The sequence below is a fragment of the Silene latifolia genome, chromosome 1 (genome assembly GCF_048544455.1).
Source record: "Silene latifolia isolate original U9 population chromosome 1, ASM4854445v1, whole genome shotgun sequence".
NCBI classification, from domain to species: domain Eukaryota; kingdom Viridiplantae; phylum Streptophyta; class Magnoliopsida; order Caryophyllales; family Caryophyllaceae; genus Silene; species Silene latifolia.
The window spans coordinates 132,077,846-132,100,239 of NC_133526.1; the positions used below are offsets into that span (position 1 = coordinate 132,077,846).

Genomic DNA, 22,394 nt, shown 5'->3' on the forward strand with positions numbered 1-22,394 from the left:
TCAATGGCAAGAGGTCCATTTTGGATGATGTTCCAACATTGATAATCGATACTTTTGATGTAATGTTCCATTTTGAGTTTCCACCATCCAAAATTCGAACCGGTAAAGACCGGGATCTTTGAGTGTTTCTCGGAATCCATTACCCACGAATCAAACTCTAAGACGGTTAGCCTCGATCAAGAGCACGAGGCTCTGATACCAATTGTTGAGTTTATGGATTCAAGTACCTAAGAGGGGGAGGGGGTGAATTAGGTACTATTTTAAAAATTTATAACTTCAACTTTATTGAATTAAAGTGAGTTACGAGGACAAAAGAGATGAGGAGATACTTTGAATGATATTGAAAGATTAAACAAGTATCACGATGAATGTTTGCTGAAGTATGAAAGTAACAATCGTTCTGACTGTAGCTATTTGTCTCAGTTTGTGGAATACGACTGCAGACCAAATGTGACAGTATGATGAACTGTTACTTCTAAGGTTAAGCAAAGCAAAACAAACAAACAAAGTAAATTGTAGCGGAAATAGAGAAAAACAAATGAACACGAGATTTTTGAATTGGTTCGGCAAATACTCAAGTGCCTACGTCCAATCTACCTTTTTATTGCTTTTCTTTTAGTGATCTACTCCGACAACTAAAAGACCCTTACAATAAAAGACACCAACCTACTCCGGTTGTAAAGCTAGTACAAGAACTACTCCGTTCTTATGACAAGCTAACTCGCAACCTACTCCGGTTGCCAACTCACAACCTACTCCGGTTGTCAAGAGTTAAAGACTACTCCATCCTAAACTCTACTAACACACTTATAATGTTATAGGATCAAGTTTCCACTAACATATTCTTAGCAAAGAATAGAGATGGACAACTTTTACAAGATCAACAATTCTTAAGCAAGAGAGTTTAGTATAAAAGTAACAGTAGCCACGACTGTAACAACTTGAAGACTCTTTGAAGATTTTGCAAATGACACGGTTTTAAAACTTTGAAAAACAAATTTGCAAACTTGAAAATAAATTCAGAAAGAAGTCTTAAGATTTTGTGAAGGAGGGACTCGCCTTTTATAGAGGAAATGGGTGAGGGGGTTGCTAGGGTTTTGAAGGGTCAAAGACCACACATGTGAAGGGCAATAGCAACCACCCAAGACTTGCACTAAAAAGGGCTCTTTTGCAAAGGCAAGAATAGAGAAAGATGGTTTGAAATATATCCTTAAAAGCTCATGCAAATTCAGAAAACAAAGAGAGAAAAGACAAGTCACATGATGACAAGTTAACACTAAAATGGCAAAAAGCATTCTTTGTTTTCTTAAAGAGCCAAAGGGTTGAATTTGCATAAAGAGGAAACATTTTGAAAATAATAATTCAAACCACTCTTTATTGAAGACCAACTCCTTATTAAAAATCTGAATTTTATCTTTGAAAAATAAGAGTCACGTGAAAGCATTTTGAAAGATAAAAGGGACTTCAAGTTTTACGAGTTGTGGCAATAATCCAAGCAGCTGTTTACTTGTGAAAGCAACAGTCATCTGGACTGTTTCTATTACTCTAAGATACTCTACTTTCTTGCTTGTACATTAGATGACAATAAGACTCAATACAAGAGGATGATTAACAACTTCAACACTTCTTAATCCATGCTTGATATGATCATATATCCTGAAAAGGTAAACTAAGATGACACAAATCAAATGGGCATGTTATCATCAACATAAGGAAGCCAACATGTTCAATCGAACATTTCTTCAGTTATTTCACTCGATCGACCACTATAATCCATTCGATCGAGTGAAAATTGTTGTACAGTGCATAAGTCTTCGTGTGAAGCGTCATTATCTGATAGACCGTCGTAATCCAAGTCGTACAAATCATCATTTATCTCTGTGGCTAACTGAGATATTTGAGACTCGAGCTCATGAATTTGCGCACAAGTATGTCTATCATGTTCTTGCAATTGGAGTGCAAGTGCCTTCACCAAAGATTTCAGCTCAGCAATCTCTTCTTTCCGTTTATCAGGAGGAGGAGCTTGTTGTTGCGGTGGCCAGACAAATGGAGGCTTTTGATAGCCTCGTTGATAAGGTAGATGTGGCGGCACAGCTACAACGGGATGGCTAGCTCGTCTACGGTGCTTGAACGCGTAGACCTCGTCGTTCTCTGCCATGCAAATAGCTGCATTGTGCCCAGCAGCACCACATCTCCCACAGTAAACCACCTTCTGCGCCATATAATGGAACATAGGTGGAAGGTCAAAGGTACTCAATCCTTCCCTTTGACGATCTTTTACCTAGAACTGTGTAGGTAGGACCTGTAGGACCGATCAAAACAGCACTAAAGAAAAAGATGAGAACGGCCTCAAGGGAAGAATCCCTTGAGGCTAAAAACAGACAAAATTAAACAAGTAAATAAATTAGTTGCCTCCCCGGCAACGGCGCCAAAATTTGATACCGTCGTTTCAGTACCAAAAATAAATACCTAGATACTACTAACAGAGGTCAACGGTAAGTAGGGTCGATCTCCACAGGGAGGCGGTCACTATCTACTTGTCTACTCGGTCTGTCTAAGGTCACAGTGGGGGTTTTGATTGTTTTGACTAAACTAATGAGATTAAGGCAAGAGAAATAGAGATAAGAAGAATTAAGCAGAGGGAAAGGAAACTAAGATGTCGGGTCATCAATGAATGTCAATTAATTGCAGTTAAGGTCACAGATTAGTCGATGTGTCGGTCTAAGGGGCAACGAATATCTCCTTCCGGTCTCAATTCGCCCTAAAATACTATTAGCTTAGCTTCCGCCCTCACTAAAGCATCCTATTGTTCACTGCGGGTCTCACCCCTTCCAACCTTCCGGTCTAGGTCAAGGCTTACCAAGGTTAAAAAAACTAAATGCATCGATTCAATCAGCAAGATACAATTAAAGCAGCGATTAACAACATAGACAAAAACAACAACAACAATCTGCAAACTAATTAGCAATTAATATCCATTCATCGACTCCCCTAATCCTAGCAGAGGAATTAGCTAGACATGGTAAAGGGAAGAACAAAAACAAAGGAAAGAGAAATAATAAACATTAAATAAAGAGAAAAGGGAAAAGAGAGAAAATTACAGTAAATCCGGGAAAATGAAAGAAAGGAATGTTTACAGAGAAAGAGTAAAGTAAAAGTATCAAGGAACGCAGTCCAAGAAGTTAGAAGAGAGTTACAAATGACGTCCCTCCTTCCTATTTATAAGAAATAGGAATTTTATTTGACCTAATGACGAATTAAAGCTAAAAAGGCCCGAGCCCAATAGAAACCACTCGATCGAGCCCTTTAAACTGCTCGATCGAGCAAAATTAAGCTCAAACCAATCGATTGAGTAAAATTACTACTCAATCGAGTAAACCCTAAATAGACACTATTCGATCGAACAAGGAAAACACTCGATCGACTTCTTATTCCATCCAAAAGCACTCGATCCAGTGATATTTGACTTCAGCAGCTCACAATTTCGTTAGTTTCAGCTTTGACTTGTCTTTTTAGCTCCCGAAACGGCTTCACGCATCCCGAGACAGCTACATTTCCGCTCCAAATTCACTCTTCCTTCAAATGCATGCAAAACGGACGGTAAAAGGCTTGATTTCACTACTTTCTGGTCCATTCCTGCAAATAGAACAAAACAAACCAAAGTAGCATATTCGGGGCATTCGTAGCATAAAACTACGATAATAGCATAGAAATACGTGCATAAAAAGGCCTAAAAGGACTATATAAAATGCACGTATCAATCACCACGTCATCCCCCAAACCCAGAAATGCCTTAATCCTAGGAATATCATCTTGGATAAGGACGGAATCGCAGAAATGGGGTTTTTGAAGGATGCATTGGGAAGGAAAGGTTTCATTTGGCGAGAGTTTTATTGGGGCAGATGAAGAAGAAGTTTGGCGGGTTTTGGCCATGGCAAATCGAAAGAAAAGATGAAAGACAAGGTACTTGGAAGACAATGGAATTGTTGCAGTGACGACAGCGAGGATGATCTAAGGAGACGCTTGGGGTACCGAGGGTTTTTAGGGATTTGAAGAGTTTTGGTTAATAATTGATGAGAGTGAAGGGGGAGATGGATGAGGAGTGGATATAGGGAAGTTGGGATTTAAATAAGGGTTTATGAGGTGTGGTGAAACGTGTGTGGGAAGATGGTCAACGATATACTACCATTTCCCGCTCAATACTAGAAGACGATTTTCGCGAAAAATTAGAGGCAAACTGTTAGGTCCAATTTCTGACTGTGGGCCAAATTCAGGAGAGTAGGCTTAGAAGCAACACGGCCAACGTGTGACAACGAGTGATGAGGAGTCTGACTTGGGCTGGTGTCCTAGCAGGCCCAAGAACGGAGTAATAGAGCCCTGAAAAACATCAAAGATCCAAAGACTTGAAGAGCAAGCAAGGGAACCCTAGCTAGGGAGCTTCCCGATATTAGCAATATAACGTAAGACCTAATCCCCATTCAGAAGTACACAGAAGAAACTTAGAATACTAAAAGACGCCATCGTTAGCTTTAATCTCTATTGTACTCCCAATTCAACTATAGTGAAAATCTTGGTGGGATTCCGTCTCCCCTCGCGGTTGTTTTCCACGTCGCGTTTTTCGCGTCACCAAAATCTCTTGTGTTCATTGTTAATCTTTAGCCAAATATCATATACAAATCACGACAATATCTAAGTAAATCTTAAACCAGAAAATCGTAATATTGATTAGGCATTAAGACCACTTTAACCCTAATTGGTAGAAATATACCAAAACACTGTCTGCGCCACCCTCTTATCCAGGCACCTCAAGTAGGGTCCAGCTAGCGATTTCCTGAAAAGCACATTATCAACTAACACAAATCTAGAGGTTTTCATTTTGAAACCTCTTGCCTCTCTCTTGTCCGATGGCAGCTTCTCTTCCATTAGACACTCTAGGTAGGGTTTGCGCCAATTAGGGCCAGCCTTCTGCTCATCTGTGTTTACCAGTATTCCTGCCCCATTAACATGTTCTGTATCCTACTGTTCTTCTAGCTCCCCTTTGTCTCCTTCTGCGATTTTTTGTATGGCTGATTCTAATACATGCACAATTGGTATGTTGGACAGTTATGTTGGTTTGAACGTTGCCCCCAGGGTTGCTAGTGCATCACCTTCCACATTCTGATCCCTGGGAAGTTGAACAATTTTGAGGTCTTTGAACTTCTGTTTCAGACCCTTGGCTACCTTGAGATAGGCTATCATCTTAGAGTCTCTAGCTGTATAAGAGTCATTCACATCGTTTACTATGAGCAGAGAGTCGATGTATACCTGTAGGCGCCCGACTTTTAAATCTAAAGCCAGCTGTAGCCCTAGTAAGAGGGCCTCGTATTCTGCCTCATTGTTTATTGCTTTGAATTCGCATCGGACTGCCTCCACTATCACGTCCCCTTTTGGGGATCGTAGCACCAGGCCTACTCCTGCCCCTCTTTGGTTTGAGGCTCCATCCGTGTGGAGCGTCCAGGCTTTGTTCTCCCTATTTTCTTCTAAGTTTAATACCTCTTTCTCAACCAAGCTCTGGGTAGCTGGACTGAAATCTGACACAAAGTCAGCCGATGCATAAGATTTTATCGCAGTTCATGGCTCGTAACTGCATGTCATATCCACTAAGTTGTACAAACCATTTTGACATGCGTCCTGATAACTCTGGCTTTCTCATTATTGATTTAAGGGGGTAGTTAGTCACAACGTGTATAATATGAGACTCAAAATAGGGACGTAGTTTATAAGATGTTGTGACAAGTTCTAGCACTAGCTTTTCAAGAGACGTGTACCTGGTCTCTGCAGGTAGCAGAGACTTGCTTACGTAGTAAACGAGCTGCTGTATCTTGTCTTGTTCCCTGACTAGAACCGCGCGGACTGCTATCTCTATGACGGATAGGTACAGGAATAGAGGCTCTCCCTGTTATGGTTTTGATAGCAACGGTGGGGAACTTAAGTAGCTTTTCAGCTCCCTGAATGCTTTCTCGTGTTCTTCAGTCCATTCAAATTTATGGCTCTTCCTTAGAATATCATGGAATATTCGGCACCTGTCTGAAGATCTGGAAATGAATCTACTTAAAGCTGCTACCTTTCCTGCCAACCGTTGGATGTCTTTGGGTCTCTCTGGTGATTTCAGCTGGAGTATTGCTTTTATCTGTTCCGTGCTGGCTTCTATTTCTCTTTGGGTTACTATATACCCCAAGAATTTTCCCGATGATACTCCGAAGGTACATTTAGATTGGTTTAGATTCATCTTGTATTTTCTTAGGGTATTGAAGGTGTCTGCCAGGTGCTCCATGTGTTCATCAGCTTTCCTTGACTTTACCACCATGTCATCAATGTAAACCTCCATTGTCTTCCCTATTTGTTCTTTGAACATTATGTTTACCAACCTCTGTTAGGTTGATCCTGCATTCTTTAACCCAAAGGGCATCACATTGTAACAGTAGATTCCTCTTTCTGACATGAATATCGTCTTCTCCTAATCTTCTAGATCCATTTTGATTTATTATATCCACTCCAGGCGTCCAGGAATGTGAGCATCTCATGTTCTGTTGTAGCATCCACCATGGCATCAAAGTGTGGTAGTGGAAAAGGATATTTTGGGCATGCCTTGTTTAGGTCTGTAAAGTCTACGCATACTCTCCACTTTTCATTCTTCTTTGGCACCACCATTACGTTTGATAGCCACTCTGGATACTTGACTTCTCTTATCTTGACTGCTGCTAGCAGGCTGTCTACCTCTTGGTTAATGACCTGATTCCTTTCAGCTGTGAACTTTCGTCTCCTTTGCTGAACTGACTGGCATTTTAGGTCTACACTTAGTTTGTGTGTTATGATGGATGAGTCTATCCCTACCATGTTGTCGTGGGACCAAGCAAAGCAATCCATGTTATTTTTCAGAAAATCGACCAGCTGTTGCCTGATGTTACCTGCGCAGTCAGTCCACCAGTACTGTTCTCTCTGGATGCAGTTTGTCTAAGCTGACTTTGTCTAATTCTTCTATAGGAGGCTCGACATAGTCAGCATAGACGCCCTTTTTATGTCACTAGTAGAAAAATAATTATTTGCGGCTCCAAAAAGGGGGCCTTTTGCGACATTTTTGATGTAGTAGCAAATGGGGGGCCGCAAATAGCAAATTTATTTGCGGCGTTAAAAAAGCGCCGCAAATAAATGGCTATTTGCGGCGGTTTTTTTTGAAAAACCGCCGCAAATAAATAGGCTATTTGAGGCTTTTTTTTTTAAAAACGCCGCAAATAGGTATTAATTTTTTTTTTAAAAAATAATCCCAACAAAAGATTTAAATATAATAACTCTCAAATAGAATGGCAATCTTACATTATTTTTATTCATACATCAAATAGAATATAACACATACAAATTCACAATACTCCCAAACTAATTACAATGGGACTAAAATACAAAATTAAAAAGTAACTCAAGTTTGATTCTAATCTCAATCTTCTAGAACTTTGACTCATAGTATATTACGGCTACCGATGAACAATTAAAAAAAAACAGAGCAAAAAGAATCCAAATGCTGAATGCATTTCAGAAAATCATTAGACCAAATACATTAGAGACCAAAAGAACCAAAAGCAACCATGAAAATACAAGAACATAGCTCGTGAACAACTTCATCATCCGTGCGCTGCAAAATAACCATTAACGAAATCAAGAAACTGATGCAGGCTAGATGCAAGGCACTCATTCACCAACCTATTTAGTGCAGGGATAAAGAATGGATGAGTAGATTTAAGAAAAGATGAACTGCTGCCACTGAAACTTTCTCCTATGCTCGTTCAAATAGGGCAAAGGTAGCTTGAAACCAGCAGAGATCCCCCATTAGCCATTCACGCCATGACTCGTACTCAAAACAGTATCACTGAAGTTAACCTAAAAAATAACCTAACCTAAAAAATAACCCATGTACAACAATATATACACATGGAATAGAAAAATATCGATACACAATTGCCAATTATAACGGGATGTGAGAGAGATAAATTTCTTGCTGCTACTAAACCTATACACCCACAAATAACAATACACATAATTTAGCGAATGAACTGTTGAGCTTAGCCTGTAAAAAAAAAAAATAGAGTAGCCATGGAGTGTTAGTGTTTGCTTCATTAAGCTATAGTTAAAGTAAGACTCCTCATAACATATTGGAAAACCTGAGACGAGGTGGACTTGTATGAAGAATAGTACCTCACAGCTGCGACAAGAAAAAGAATAGGATAGTGAAGTGTATAAACATAAACCCTTCTCTTCAATTATTGAATGAACTCAGCACATCTGCCAAATAAAGTGGTACCTGCATATTCATGAACCAAAAATTAACAAATGAAGATCTGATCGAGTCCCCAAGTACTTATCGTCTGGGACTCTGGGAAACTTTTGATTGCATGTCTGCGTAACTTTTTCACAACTTAAAAGATTTTGACATTTTTACGGAAATAGATATACCACATCCAACAAATAAATACTAGACAGAATCTTACACAAAGTTATCATATATTGTCGCAAACTCAGAATGGTTGGGGAATCTTGTAACCAGCTTCAGCGGAGACCAAGCAGACCTGAATCAAACAAAAAAAGATTGCATCACAGAAATGAAAAAAAATACAACTAAGGTAATTTATGAAGATTAAAATAAGAAATGTGAATGTTAAATTGATCAATTCATGATTTAGGGTTTGTGAAAGACGAGAACTGAACTTGAACCATAACTTAGTCTCAGTTACAAGAACAACAGGCACATCTTCTTGAACCACGCTTTCTAGGATAAGGGCATCTTCTTCAGATGACATTACCCTAGTTATTTTACATTTATGGGTCAAAATCAATTCACTAAATTTCTGGCTACAGATTGGGTTTCTCTGATAGTTAACTCTCCCAAAAAGGTTGGGTTTTGGAGAAACTTTTGAGGTGTTGGTTTGGTAGATTGAGCAACATAAAGTCTGAGAACTTGAGATTGTTGACATTGTTGCTACTTCCTGAGTATCACATGTTTCTGAGATTTATGTTTGGTTGGGTTATCTTATGTGATATGTTTTGTTGGTACTTCCGAGTACTATCACAAGTTTCCGAGGATGAACAAAGAGATGAACAAGGATGAACATGTTTCAGCTCATAACTTGAGAAAACAAATTAACATAACTGAATAATTACACCTTTTCAAACACCCGTAACACACCCCTTAATTTGAGAAAGAAACTTCTTTTGTAGCACCCCCACCCCCCCTCTTACCTCCAACAAGTAACCATATACACAGGTTTCAGCTCATAGAAAAGATGGTGCTCGGAGACTGGTAAGTGTAGTAACTCAATGGCTAGTTTGGCCACAAATACACTAATGCAAACAGGAAAGCAATAAACTTAACCCCCCCCCCCTCCCTCGCGTAAACATTACTGAATAATTACAGTAAACTTGACTCTAAACCTATGTGCCATTTTCAAACTGCTATATCTTCACCTTTCTGAACTCCAAACCTAGCTGACAGGAAAATTTCCTAACGCATCAAGTACTAAGCTAACAATGTTGTCATCACATGACATATTTTAGAGATATTACGAGTTAATTATCTGCAAACCGCTTTATTTGCACGTTAACGAATTTCGAACTTACATGATACTGAAGAGTGAAGTCCAAACAACACACGGATATACAGAAAGCCTAGAATTTTATAAACAACTTTTCAACCCAACAAAATACAAGGGTAGTCACCACATGTATTAAAAAACAAATAGCCGTAGCACTTAGCAGTCAACGGCTAATGACTGAAACAATGCCACCAATAGTAACATAAATTTGTAAGACTATTATTTTGATGTGAGGGGAGAAAGCCTCAAATTTCATAAGCCCATAACATTAGATTGAATCAGTTCAAGGCTAAAACGGAAAACAGAACAATACGCTATAATTATCAATTGATAACTTCAAATAACAACTTAATTCTACTAATTAGCATAACTTTCGAGTTGAATAAATAAATAACAAAACCCTAATTAAATACCTCTCAGACATGAGAATATAAAAGATCAATTGAGCTGAGTGTTCCATCAGGGTTCATCATTTGTCTAATATCAACACTCTATGAAATGGATTTCTGCAACAAGTTCGATAAATACTATAAGTAACAGTAATATTACACGTATAATGAAAACCAAACCTTAATTTTTCCCTCAATTGAAATATATCTGAAATGCCCAAATTCTCAAACCCTAACTCATTAAATCTGCAATAGAACCCTAAATTCAACCGCAAGCAGTCCATAGAATCATAATCTAACAACAACGGCATCATAAAAAAAAACCTTCCAATACAATTATTCAGTGGCAAGATGTCGAAATAAATTATTAAAAACAAGGTTCATTTGAATATTAAAAGTACATGTTCATACAATGATCGTACCCGTATGTATTCATGATATGTGATGTTTCCCTGCCATGAGGTGGAGTTAGAACCTGCACTAAAAATCCAAAATAATTGATGTTTATAAGTCAGAAACTAAGCAAGATACATAGACGTTACAAGAAAGAAATGCAATTATGTCTTGTGCTATGAAAATTGCCTAACTTCAAAGGTAATGAAATGCTAAAAAGCTTAAATATTTCTAATGTACATTAGCTGACAGAAATAAACTTTGATTTACTAATTAGAAGGCAAAAACCGCTACTGCCTACAATATATTCCTAGAGTAATAATTATCAGTCCATGGTACGAGATGTTACAACTTCACATATATAGTAAGACGACCATCATTTTATCTAAAACCAACCAAAGAGAGAGAATCTTCCCAACCTTAAGAGTGCTTTTAAGAGATTACCTGATATCGCAGTACCTAACTAATCCAAAGTAAAATGATTATCGGAACTTTGCAAAACCTGCTGGCAGCCTTACAAGGCAAGCAGGCCACCAAACGACCATACACTAACATACAGTCTGCAGATGAGGGTCAGTCACAGTCCATCGACAAAGAAACGAAGTAGCAGAGATATGTCCCTGAAGTTTGGACAACAAAATAAGAGCAACAAAATAAGTCAGTCACAGTGTCAAATCTCAATTAACACATTAAGATTGGCAGCATAAAATGGACAAATATTTATTAGTTAATGGGTAATTCAGAAAACTGAGCAAAAAAAAAAAAAAAAAAAAAAAAGATAGCACGAGTAAATGAGAAAGAGGGCTTACTGTTTATGATACTTAATGTTGAGAACGACGAGTAAATGAGAAATTCCGTCGTGCATTCGTTATATCCGACGAAAACGTAAACCCCCTTTCTTAAGTCACATAAACCCTAAAAGAGAGAATTAACACTGAATCAACACTCCAATTAACAAAAAGATAGACATAAACCCTAACAAAAGATAATTAATCCAAAAAAACATAAACCCTTACAATAACATTGAATTTAATCGAAATCATAAACAATTAACAATGAATTTACATACCTAATATCCAAGAAAATAGAAGGCAGGTCAAATTCCGGCGAGGTGGCGCGGTGTTGGTGAGGCACGCGGTGGTTACAATGTTCGCAGCAGGAGAATGGTTTTTATTTTGTTTTGGTAAAGTGATAGATGAATGTCGATAACCGTAGTGATAGTTGGGTGAGTTTTTATTTTTTTTTATTAATTTTTTTCTTTTGCTGCGTTTGTAGCAGTAACGCCGTATAAATATAGTATTTGAGGCGTTTTTTAATAAAACGCCGCAAATAGTTATGATTTTTAAAAAAAAAAAGTTATTTGCTGCTATTAGGCTAAAACGCCTCAAATAGAGAGACGCAAAAAAATATTTTTCTACTAGTGTGTAATTTCTTTGTCAGGGGATTAGCTGTACATTTCAGAGCTTTTTTGTAGTACCCCTTGGCTTCCTCCTGATCTCCCCGTATTTCTTCTACTCCCCAAGGCGTGCAGAATTTAACACACCGGTGGTATGTTGAGGAGACTGCCTTCATCAGATGTAATCATGGTCTGCCAAGGATGATGTTATAAGTTGAGGGACCGTCAATGACTGAAGAGTCTATTGATCCAAAATACTCAAGAGGGGGGGGGGGGGGGGGGGGTGAATTGAGGATTTAAAACTTTTTAAAGCTTTTTCGATTGTGCGTATGTAATTGATTATTTAAAGTTTATTGATTAAACTTTAACTAATCAACTAACGATTGTAATCAAAGTAAACGAAAGAACAAAACAAGAAGAGACACACGGATTTTTGAAGTGGTTCAGTTTCACAAGTCGAAACCTACGTCCACTATTCTTGATTAATAAATTTAGTACCTTTCTACGGATTACAAATTTACTAACCCAACTCGTACAACTAACTCTAGCTGTAACTCAATGAGTACCGTTAAATACTCGAGTGACTAACTTACGCTAATAAGAAAGCACTAATGATTCTAACAAAGGTTCACGTTAATGAACAAGTTAAGAAATCAACTAAGCAGTATTATCTTATAACGATAAATAAAGAACAAGTATGCGAGTTTTGTAACACACGACCTTTCAAAATTTGCAAATCGGTTTTCGTTAAAAACACACGGTTTGCTCTTTAAAATATGAAAACAATTTTTATGCTTTAGGTCTCTATTTTAGATGTTGTAAATAGCAAAGTATTTATAGGCAAGGAAGATGTAGGCTACACGGTTTCTACAAAAACCCTAATAGCCGAAATAATAAGATATAATTACAAACTATATCTTCTTATTATCTCTTTCCTAACAGCCATAAAAGATAATAAAGAATATTCTAAAAGATAGAATATAATCTTTCCAAATATTATCTTTACTATAAATTCTAAGATTATGATAAGATTTCCTAAAACAAGAATATCTTTTATCATAAACAAATATATTAAGTAAGATATACAAGAGATGTAAAGATTTAATTATAGAATAAAATCTTTACCTAATATCTCTTAGGCAACACGGCATAACACGGCTCATAGGCTCGTGAACCATGCAAACCCTAATCTTAGTATATAATTAGAATTTAGATTTTAGGAGAGGCTAGATGGAAACCCTAATTGATAGTAAAGTCCAACTCATAAGTTGATCCAATAACCATCAATTAACGCCAACAATAAAACCGGACTCCTCACTAAACCAGGCTTTATAAAATAAATACTTTCATTAAAACATATAAAATAAACTTTAAGAAATTGCAAAACAATTTTCGAACCATTTAAAAGTCGTGTATAAAAACTCAGCATTTCAATGTTATAGTAGAAGAGCTATAACATTGAGCTCTTTTACTAGTAATGTTATAGCTGCAAAGCTATAACTTTACTAATTAAGAAACTCATTCTTTGATTATCATTACGAGATAATCACCTATACTATTCTAATCTTCAAGGAGATCTTCGAGTATAGGCTACATCATCATCCAAGCTTGATTAATCTTCTAGACGAACTTCGTCTTCACATAATACTTGAATGAATCTTTGAATTGTTTGATCTTGAATGAAGGCTTGAACTTCTTATGTAATCATCACAATCCTCTTTGTTGCTCGTAATAGGTTAATGCTAAAACACTTAACAAACGATTACACGCAACAAGTATATAATATGTAAAGCACCTTGACATCATCAAAACATAAACATATAATTTATATGGTCCAACAAATTCCCCCTTTTTGATGATGGCAAGTCTCCTAAAATTGTGACTAATTCAAAAAGTTCCCCCTCAATATAATACCGTTATCTTGACAATAAAGATTAACGCAAGATCAAGACAATTTTTCAAAAACCGAAACTTTAAGGACTTTAAGAGACAATTGGTCTTGCCAAGGAGCAAGCTTAGGTAGATGCTTACTATAGACGTTCTTTCCCCCTCTTGACATCATCGAAAAGTTAAGAACAAATCAAAAATGACTAGAATAATATAAGACGAGACAAGAGATAAAAACGCCATAAGAAATAAAATAACATGCAAGACTAGAAGCATCCAAAAGATAATTAGCATACAAACTAAGAATTAAACATGTTTAAAGCCAAAGTGGGCCGAATGATCACATGTCTAATAGAACACTTGGGCCATAACCACAAGTGTATTGCCAAAATGGGCCGAATAAAAGTTTGATTAACACACCATTAGATGAAATAAAAGAAAAGCTAATTAAGATAAGGGCTAATGAGGGTAGGACGAGAGGAAGTCAGATGTTGCGGGTCTTATACGGGTTCACGTAGTCGGGTCTAGTACGGTGCTCCAAAGCATCCAAACGGTCGAATGAGCTCCTAACCAATTGTGAGAGAGTACCAATGCTCCTTTCAAAATTAAGGACCTTCAAGGAAAGAGCGTTTGTAGCTTCCAACGTAAGAGCTTGATCTCCCGCCATCGCCTTCCCGTGCATCACCAAAGCACCACCCTGACTCGTAAGGAAAGTGAGACGATCACCGTGTGGGAACACTTCCCCACGAATAGCCTTCAGCTCTCTCTCAAAACCCGCTAATCTCTTGTCCACATCCGCCATCCACGAGTACACTCGACTAGCATCCAAACCCGAGTCTAAAGATCGAGATGGTCAAACCCGTGACAATGCCGTAGCCAAACTAGTCGAATGCTCCTCGAATTTCTCCATTAAACCACTCATAAATCCCTCCAACTTCGACTCAATAGCTCCTAAACCCGAATCCACCGGGACTTTCTCAACATCTTTTGCAAGTTGTAATTCGGGTCCATCAACAACAAGACCCATAAGCTTGATTAACTTATCACACATACAATCTCTAGCACTAACACCGTAACTGTCAGGCCCGATCACCTGTTTAATTTCCAACAAACGAGATATCCACATACCATACGGCAAATCGATTGTAGTGCTCAACTTGTCCTTAGTAACCGTAAGACTCGTTTGAAGGATACGGTGCAAGACAACACTACCCAAATTCACCTACTGACCTTCCAACCAAGAATAAACCATAATCGCCTCATAACTCGACACCTTGTCACGACCCCCTCTTCTCGGCACCACTGTGTTCCACAAGAAATTTAAGAAGAACTTGATTTTGGCCGAAAGAGGTCGAACCACGATATTGACACCCTCCGTCATCTCCTCAAAATACTACTTCACTAAAAATTCCTTTTCACTTCCAACATTAGACCATTCAAGACTCGGATTTAATTCAACCCCTTCATTAGGAACCGAAAAAGCAGAGCAAAAATCCGAAACAGAGACGGTAACATCGACACCATTAACAACCGCATGCAACACTCCCTTTTTAATCGATACACTAGCAAAGAACCGTACCACCTCAACCGGGTATATAGGACCCGAAAACTGACTTATGTGACTCCACCCTTGAAAATCAAGAAAATTAATAAAGAAAGGAAGAGCGGGTACACTAACCAACCAAGATTTCGGATAATACCGACCACCATGAATATAATACCTTAACACTCGATTAACCAAGATGCTTTCATCATGAGTAAGCCGAACACGATTCAACCCTTCCTTTGTCGTGGCTTTCGAAGCATCCCTAAGCAGAGTACGAGTAACACCATTCCGAACTATCACCTCGGGTTCTTCTACAATCGCTTCACCATTATCAATAACAACTTTATTTTTACCCTTGAAAAGACGGCGTCTTTTGCCTTCGGAGACCGATTCGTCCCGACTACGAAACAGGGGCGAGTTTTGGTTTGGTTGTGGTGAAGGACAATTCATTGAATGAGGAGTATGTGGTGGCAAAGGTGATGTTTGGTGAGGAAAGGGGCGGTTTTGGTGGTGACGGGTTGAGGATCGGGTGTTTTTTGCATGGGATGTGTTCATGATGATGGAGATTGTTTGAAAAAGGGGATGATGGTGATTGTTGGAGTAAAGGAGAAGATATGTAATGATGGTAAATATATGGAAGAAGAAAAAAGTGAGCAAGTGGGGATGGGTGGACGGTCAAGCAAGGGTAGATATAGGTGTAGGTTTTAGGGTTAACAAGTGTAGGTGTAATATGGTAAGTGTTATTAATTAGGAATAGGAAAGTGATAAGTATGGAAATTTATGATGAGAAGACATGAATTAGGAAGTTGGTTTGGTATAGGAAAGATATGAGCCGTGTATTGTGAGCTTATTTGTGAGATTTTTATATTTTTTTTTTTAATTTGGGAAGATAAAAAAATGGTGTGTTTATTTATTGTGATAAGAATAAGTTTGTATATCAATTAAATTCTAAATAGCAAATAGAATCTTATGAAAATAATATTTCTATAAACGAATTTATTCATGCAACGCAATATACGGACACAGTCATACAATCTTAACTAGACTAGTCAGTCATAAAAAAGATTAAACACATATAGAAGCTTAGGTACCACTGATTAAACCAATTTCCAATCGTAAAGTCTCAAATCGTTCTCTAGCTAATGATTTTGTCAAAATGTCTGCCCATTGTTTTTCAGTACTACAAAATTCAAGTTTTATATTCCCCTTCTCAACATGGTCTCTAATAAAATGGTGTCTTATTTCAATATGTTTGGTACGTGAATGTTGTGCGGGATTTTTAGAAATAATAATCGCACTAGTATTATCACATAAAATAGGAATACATCCTACGTCAACACCATCATCACGTAATTGTTGTTTAAGCCATAAAAGTTGAGTACATACCAGTCCTGCAGCAATATACTCGGCTTCAGCAGTTGAGAGAGCAACCGAATTTTGTTTCTTTGAACCCCACGTAATGATACAAGGTCCAATAAAGGTGGCGACACCCGACGTGCTTTTCCTGTCTAGAGAACATCCTGCGTAGTCGGCATCGGAATAACCGACTAGATCAAAATTGCACTCCATTGGATACCATAGGTATAAATTAGCCGTTCCAATTAAATAACGTAAAATTCTTTTTACGGCTGTCATATGCGATTCTTTGGGAGACGATTGATATCTCGCACAAACGCATACGCTAAACATAATATCAGGTCTACTTGCGGTCAAATATAACAGTGACCCAATCATCCCACGGTAAGTAGTTTCATCAACTGATTTACCGTTTTCGTCCAATGTCAATTTCTTATTCTCGACCATTGGAGTAGGCATAGCGTGTGAATTTTCCATCCCGAATTTCCGAATCAACTCTTTTTTGTATTTCTGTTGATGGATCTTAATGCCTTCATCTGTTTGTTGTATTTGCAGACCTAGGAAGAATTTCAATTCTCCCATCATACTCATCTCGAACTCGGAAGTCATCAACTCAGAAAAGTATTTGCATAGGCTTCGGTTGGTCGATCCAAAGATGATATCATCGACGTATATTTGAACAACCAAAAGGTCAGAACCCTCAGTTTTTAGAAATAGGGTTTTGTCGACGGATCCTCTACTGAATCCACTGTCAAGTAGAAACTTAGATAACCGATCGTACCAAGCCCTAGGTTCTTGCTTCAATCTGTATAGGGCTTTATCTAATTTGAACACGTGATCCTTAAATTTCATATTCTTAAAACCAGGGGGTTGTTCAACGAAGACTTCTTCTTGTAGATAACCGTTCAAGAATGCCGTCTTGACATCCATCTGGAAGAGCTTCATTCCTTTGTGTGCGGCGAATGCAATCAGAAGTCTAATAGCTTCAAGACGAGCAACAGGTGCGAAGGTCTCGTCATAATCTATTCCTTCTTGTTGATTATATCCCTGGACCACCAATCTTGCTTTGTTTCTGACAATAACTCCGGCATCATCTAATTTGTTCCTGAAGACCCACCGAGTTCCAATGACTGTTCGATCTTTTGGTCTAGGAACTAAATGCCAAACCTTGTTTCTTTCGAACTGTTGTAGCTCTTCTTGCATGGCGACAATCCAATCTGATACAGCAAGAGCTTCATTGATGTTCTTTGGTTCGATCATGGATAGAAAAGAGTAGAAAGAGCAGAAATTGTTCAAGGAACGTCTTGTTTGAACACCCTTCTTAATATTCCTAAGAATATTGTCCATGGGGTGTGAATTCTTGTATTTCCACTTCGTTGAAGTGCTTGGTTCACCATTGTTATTTGAGCTTGTCCCGACTTCATTTGGTTCGGAATTTTAGGAAGTTCCCCCTGAATCCAATTCGGGTGTTGTGTTTGAGTCGATTATAACCTCGGACTTTACACCTTGATTTGGATTCAATGTTACAGTAACACCATCTATAACATTGGTTTGGGAGTTCTTATTTTGAGTCGATGTTATAGTATCATCAACTATAACTTTGTCCTTCTCCTTTTTGTCTTTTGAGGAACGATCAAGTTCATCATTTATTCCCTCAATCTCATTATCCTCTAATTCAAAATCCGGGGGATCATCTCTTGAAAGACGAAAGTCGGGTTCATCCATGTCTTCTTCCTCATCCTGTAAAGGCTTATCAAACATGTTATCTTCATCAAAGATAACGTGGATACTTTCTTCAATACAGAGAGTTCTCTTATTGAATACTTTGTAAGCCTTGCTATGATCTGAGTATCCTATAAAAATCGCCTCATCACTCCTAGGGTCGAATTTACTTAAACGGTTTTTCCCGTTATTATGTACAAAACATTTACTCCCAAAACAGCGAAGATGGGAGAAATTAGGTTTTCGACCGCTGAGGAGTTCATAGGGGGTTTTCTTAAGGATAGGTCGGATCATAGCACGATTATGGATGTAGCAAGAAGTACTAATGGCTTCAGCCCAAAAGTTACGAGGTAAACCGCTACACAAGAGCATTGTACGTGCCATATCTTCTAAGGTTCTATTCATACGTTCAACGACACCGTTTTGTTGCGGAGTTCTTGGTGCAGAAAAGTTATGACCTACACCATTAACTCTACAATATTCTATAAAGGTTTGATTATCAAATTCGGTGCCATGATCCGTACGAATAGATACTAGATTAGTCTTATATTTATTTTGGACACGTTTCATAAGACAATCAAATTCATCAAAAGTTTCGTCTTTTGAATGAAGAAAGATAGGCCATACATACCTTGAGTAGTCATCTACAAGAACAAAGACGTACCTGGATCCTCCTCTACTCCTTACCTTCATAGGTCCACATAAATCCATGTGTACTAGTTCCAAGGCTTCACTTGTGCTCAATACTCTTTTAGGTTTGAACGATGATCTTACTTGTTTACACCTAGCACATGTGTCACACATCTTTTCTTGGTCGAACTTGATCTTAGGCAACCCTTCAACCAAGTCCCACTTCTTGAGTTTATTCAAGGTTAGTGAGCTAATGTGACCGAACTGTTTATACCATCAACAAGGATCATCAAGTGTCACTTTCATACACGAAAAAGAGTTAGTAGGCACAACATTTAAATATACCATATAAACATTCCTTTTTCGGTGGCCTTCAAGAATAACATTGCTAGTTCCTTCAATAATAATGCGACAACTATCAGTATGAAAAACTACTTTGTTACCTTTGTCGCATAGTTGAGATATGCTTAGCAAGTTGTGTTTTAGGCCATCTACGAGATAAACGTCACTTATTGCGTGAGATTTAGAGATTCCGATTTTGCCAACGCCGATTACTTTTCCCTTTTTGTTGTCCCCGAACGTCACTTTTCCTCCGTTGAAGGGTTTAAGTGAAAGAAACAGATTCTTATCTCCGGTCATGTGTCTCGAGCATCCGCTGTCAAGATACCATTGATTGTTTTCTTTCACCTCTTCCTGCATAAAGGATTAGATACAGTTTTTAGGTACCCAAGCTAAGTTAGGTCCCTTATGATTAGTTACTCTATAAATTAGATCCTTTCGAATCCAGACTTGTCTAATAACCGTTTTTCGAACTTTTGGCTTGGGAGGAGTTCTAGGGTTAGGGTTTTCTCTAGGTCTCGAAACTTCTCTAGGTCTCGGAATTTCTTTAGGTCTCTCTGGACTAGTTGCCTTGTGAATAGGTTTACTGGGTTGAGATTTACAAGGGCTTTGTGAGGTGCTAGGTTTCTTAGAGTAGTCAAAGGCCATGTCATAGAACCAACGAAATTTATTGTTCCTTTCTTCGTTAGGTTCGTTAGTGGGAGCTTCCTTATCCTCGTCAACTGTGTCAACAGTTTTGGCATGTTCGGCATTTTTTCGTAAATCATGAGCCTTTTTGACACAATTGATTTGGATGTGACCCGTATGACCACAGTAATTACAAATCAAATATTCAGGAAGATCAACATACTTCCTTTTTCTAAAATCAAAATCCGAAGGTGTTGATTTGCATTTAGAGTGATCTCTATGGCTGTAGCACTCATGTCCTAACCCCATCTTCATATTATTGTCGGATTGTTTGGTTAGGAAGTTTAGGACTTTTGTGCTACCTTCCCACTTGTCATGGACTTTTCTAGCGTGTAGAAGAAGGTCTTTTAGGGTTTTGATTTCCTCTTGACATTTCGTGTGATCTACATCATTGTCCTTTTTAAAGTTGTCACGAAAGTCTTGGAATCGTTTGTTAAGAATGAACACAACATCGGTGTGGTGTTTCTTAACATTGATCATATCGGTCTTAGATTCTTTCAATTGCTTTGAAAGAGAATCTATCTCTTTCTTTTGATCCAAGATCACTTCTTCATTAGATGTGACCTTAGTTTCCAAGAGGTCTTTAACTTTTCTAAGTTCTAAAGTTATAGCTTCATTAGCTATAACTTTGGCTTGAAGGTGCTTGATGTTAAGCTTTAGATCGGAAGTTATAGCTTCATTAGCTATAACTTTGGACTCTAGTTCCTTGTTTTCAGCCATAGTAGAATCTAATGTTGTGGCTTTCTCAGCTATAACTTTAGATTTCAACTTCTTAGATTTAGTCTTGAGTGTATGATTCTCTTCCGCGATTTCGAGAATCTGTTCCTTTAGATCTTTCAATTCCAGATCCTGTTCGTGACACTTATCAAGAGATTGTTCAAAGAATTCAATTAAAGCACTTTTAGACAATTTCCTAACACGTTTCTTAAGCTCAAGGTAACTTACCTCTTCATCATCGTCTTCGTCTGATTCTCCAAGAAAGCAGTAGTTTGCGTGAGAAATTGTGCTTTCATCGTCGCTGTCGGAGATTAGGTCAAGACTAACACTGCTAAGACAAAGGTTTGCTACTTCGTCGTCTTCAGATTCCTCGTCATCTTCTGAGTCAAGGTCTCCCCAACACGAAGCCATCATAACTTGCTTGAATTCTCTCTTTGTCTTCTCACGTTTTGTCTTCTCCTTAATCTTCTCCCATGTTGGACAATCTTTGAATATGTGATCAGATTCTCCACACTTGAAGCAACCTCTATTTGCGAAGGACGACTTTGAGTCATTAACCTTTTTGTTGAATGACTTGTTGTTATTGTTGTTATAGGATGATTTTGTTTGTTTATTTCGAAAAATTTTATTTTTAACACGTCGTGCAAACAAGACAGTTTCATCCTCTAGGTCAGAGTCCACTTCTTCGCTCTTTAAAGCCATACTCTTATTGCGACTTGGTTCAGCGTCGTCTTTGTTAAGAGTAATTTCATGGGCCATGAGAGCACCTATGAGTTCTTGATAGGATAGGGTTTCAAGATCTCGTGATTCCTCCATTGCAGTGACCTTAGCACGCCACTTCTTAGTAAGGCTCCTAAGAACCTTTCTAGCAATGTCCTCAGTACTGAATTTCCTACCTAGGTTTTTCAGTTCGTTTATGATGCTTGAAAACCATGCAGACATGCTATCTAAGGACTCATTAGGCTCCATAATGAATAGCTCATATTTTTGCATAAGCAAATCAATTCGGTGCTTCCTAACAATGGAAGTACCTTCATAAGCTAATTCGAGCCCATCCCATATCTCCTTGGCCGTGGAACAAGAAGAGAACCGATCAAACTCAGTAGAGGTCATTCCGTTTTGCAGAAGACTTATTGCTTTGGAGTTTTTCTCGGCTTTCTTGTAGTCAGCCTCGACATAGTCCTCTTCTTTCTTTTCATAGGTAGTGCCTTCCTCGGATGCCACAAGAATTTTATGCGGTCCGTTTTGAATAATCCTCCAGCACTCCCAATCGTGTCCTTTCACATAGTGAGTCATCATGTTTTTCCACAATCCGTAATTCTTCCCATCAAAGACGGGACACTTGAGATATTTGGAATTCATTTATCACGTGATAGGCAAATGGAATATAAAACAAAAAGATAAATGAAAAACAAGATAGATCAGCCTCTTTGCGGTTAGGCAATCAAGAGTACGAGGCTCTGTTACCAATTGAAGAGTCTATTGATCCAAAATACTCAAGAGGGGGGGGGGGGGGGTGAATTGAGGATTTAAAACTTTTTAAAGCTTTTTCGATTGTGTGTATGTAATTGATTATTTAAAGTTTATTGATTAAACTTTAACTAATCAACTAACGATTGTAATCAAAGTAAACGAAGAACGAAACAAGAAGAGACACACGGATTTTTGAAGTGGTTCAGTTTCACAAGTCGAAACCTACGTCCACTATTCTC

The 22,394-nt window shown here is 38.1% G+C and overlaps 1 long non-coding RNA gene across 1 annotated transcript; it reads right to left on the reverse strand.

Moving 5' to 3' along the window:
• Window positions 1–7,314: 7,314 nt before the first annotated feature.
• On the reverse strand, window positions 7,315–11,592 carry LOC141609316 (uncharacterized). The gene is made up of 8 exons (XR_012527353.1): window positions 11,472–11,592; window positions 11,212–11,317; window positions 10,847–11,022; window positions 10,432–10,484; window positions 10,034–10,126; window positions 8,520–8,597; window positions 8,227–8,332; window positions 7,315–8,098 (listed from the first exon to the last, which is right to left on the reverse strand). It is a non-coding gene; the product is annotated as an uncharacterized LOC141609316 (long non-coding RNA).
• Between the last annotated feature and the right edge of the window lie 10,802 nt (window positions 11,593–22,394).